Genomic DNA, 3254 nt, shown 5'->3' on the forward strand with positions numbered 1-3254 from the left:
GAGAAGATCAAACCTAAGGATAATAGGTATAGAAGAGAGTGAATACTCCTAGCTCAAAGGACCAATAAATATCTTCAACAAAATCATAGAAGAAAAATTCCCTAACCTAAAGAAAGAGATGCCCATAAACATACAAGAAGCCTACAGAACTCCAAATAGATTGGACCAGAAAAGAAACTCCTCCCATCACATAATAGTCAAAACACCAAATGCACAAAACAAAGAAAGAATATTAAAAGCAGTAAGGGGAAATGGTGAAGAAACATATAAAGGTGGACCTATCAGAATCACACCAGACTTCTCACCAGAGACTATTAAAGCCAGAAGATCCTGGACAGATGTCATACAGACCCCAAGAGAACACAAATGCCAGCCCAGATATTCAGCAAAACACTCAATTAACATAGATGGAGAAACCAAGATATTCCATGACAAAACCAAATTTACAAAATATCTTTCTACAAATCCAGCCCTACAAATGATAATAAATGGCAAAGCCCAACATAAGGAGGCAAGCTATACCCTAGAAAAAGCAAGAAACTAATCGTCTTGGCAACAGCACAAAGAGAAGAAAGCACACAAACATAATCTCACATCCAAATACAAATATAACAGGAAGCAACAATCACTATTCCTTAATATCTCTCAACCTCAATGGCGTCAACTCCCCAATAAAAAGACATAGATTAACAAACCGGATATGCAATGAGGACCCTGCATTCTGCTGCCTACAGGAAACACCTCAGAAACAAAGACAGACACTACCTCAGAGTGAAAGACTGGAAAACAACTTTCCAAGCAAATGGTCTGAAGAAGCAAGCTGGAGTAGTCTTTCTAATTTCAAATAAAGTCAATTTTCAACTAAATGTCATCAAAAAAGATAAGGAAAGACACTTCATATTCATCAAAGGAAAAATCCACCAAGATGAACTCTCAATCCTAAATATCTATGCTCCAAATACAAGGGCACCTGCATACATAAAAGAAACCTTACTAAAGCTCAAAGCAGACATTGCACCTCACACAATAATAGTAGGAGATTTCAACACCCCACTCTCATCAATGGACAGATCATGGAAACAGAAATTAAACAGAGACTTAGACAGACTAAGAGAAGTCATGAACCAAATGGACTTAACAGCTATTTATAGAACATTCTATCCTAAAACAAAAGGATATACCTTATTCTCACCACCTCATGGTACTTTCTCCAAAATTGACCATATAATTGGTCATAAAAAAGGCCTCAAGGGATACAGAAAGATAGAAATAATCCCATGCATCCTATCAGACCACCATGGGCTAAAGCTGGTCTTCAACAACAATAAGGGAAGTATGCCCACATATAAATGGAATTTGAACAGTGCTCTACTCAATGATAACCTGGTCAAGGAAGAAATAAAGAAAGAAATTAAAGACTTCTTAGAATTTAATGAAAGTGAAGTTAAAACATACCCAACCTTATGGGACACAATGAAAGCTGTACAAAGAGGAAAACTCATACCTCTGAGTACCTGCAGAAAGAAACAGGAGAGAACATATATAAGCATCTTGACAGCACACCAAAAAGTTCTAGAACAAAAAGAAACAAATACACCCAGGAGAAGTAGAAGGCAGGAAATAATCAAACTCAGAGCTGAAATCAACCAAGTAGAAACAGAAAGGACTATACAAAGAATCAACAGAACCAAAAGTTGGTTCTTTGAGAAAATCAACAAGATAGATAAACCCTTAGCCAGACTACTGAGAGGTCACAGAGAGTGTGTCCAAATTAACAAAATCAGAAATGAAAAGGGAGACATAATTACAGAATCAGAGGAAATTCAAAAAATCATCAGATCCTACTGCAGAATCCTATATTCAACAAAACATCAAAATCTGCAGTAAATGGACAATTTCCTAGACTGTTACCAGTACCCAAGTTAAATCAGTAACAGATAACAACCCCATAACTCCTAAAGAAATAGAAGCAGTCATTAAAGGTCTCCCATCCAAAAAGAGCCCAGGTCCAGATGGGTTCAGTGCAGAATTCTATCAGACCTTCATAGAAGACCTCATACCAATACTATCAAAACTATTCCACAAAATTGAAACAGGAGGAGCACTACCGAAGTCCTTCTATGAAGCCACAATTACTCTCATACCTTCACCTCACAAAGACCCAACAAAGAAAGGAACTTCAGACGAATATCCCTGATGAATATCGAAACAAAAATACTCAATAAAATTCTGGCAAACCGAATCCAAGAGCACGTCAAAACAATAATCCATCATGACAAGTAGGCTTCATTCCAGGGATGCAGGGATGGTTTAATATATAGAAAACCATCAACCTAATCCACTGTATAAACAAACTGAAAGAACAAAACCACATGATCATTTCATTAGATGCTGAGAAAGCATTTGACAAAATTCAACACCCCTTCATGATAAAAGTCCTGGAAAGAACAGGAATTCAAGGCCTATACCTAAACATAGTAAAAGCCATATACAGCAAACGAGTAGCTAATATTAAACTAAATAGAGAGAAACTTGAACAAACTTGAGGAAAAGTGCGGTCTCAGGGAAGAACAGCAGTCTGAACTGTCCTGGACCTTGGAGATCTCTTAGAAACTGAGTCACCAACCAGGCAGCATACACCAGCTGATATGAGGCCCCTGATACATGTCCAGCAGAGGACTGCCTGGTCTGGCCTCAGTGAGAGATGATGCACCTAATCCTGGGTAGACTTGAGGTCCCAAGTACTGGGGAGGCCTTATGGGGTGGTAGTGGTGGGTTGGGGACATCTTTTTGAAAAGGGGAGGTGAGAGGGAGAGTTAGGGTTACGCCACAGGGAATGGTTGAGATCAGAATGGCGGGAGGGGTATGAATTCTGAACTGTAAAAAAGTTTAAATAATATAAATAAAAATTTTAAAAGCTGTGAAATAAATGAAATTCTGTAGATATTTATTTATTTATTTAGAAACGGGATCTCCTGTAGCATAGATTGGCAATGAACTCTCCATGTGTTCAAGGTTAACTTTTAACTTCAGAATCTCCTAGGCTTACCTAAGTGTTAGGATTGCAGATACTTTTTACCCTACCTGATATGACATCAAATGTTAATAGTTAAATGGTTATTACACAGTAAATGAAACAAAGTAATTAAGAATGCTTGCCTTTGAAACTTAAAAAATCTCAGGTCTCAGGTCTTTGGATATTCCATCAATTTGACACATGGAAATGGAAGCACACACATACACACACGCACATG

This window comes from Rattus norvegicus, chromosome X, assembly GCF_036323735.1.
Source record: "Rattus norvegicus strain BN/NHsdMcwi chromosome X, GRCr8, whole genome shotgun sequence".
NCBI lineage: Eukaryota > Metazoa > Chordata > Mammalia > Rodentia > Muridae > Rattus > Rattus norvegicus.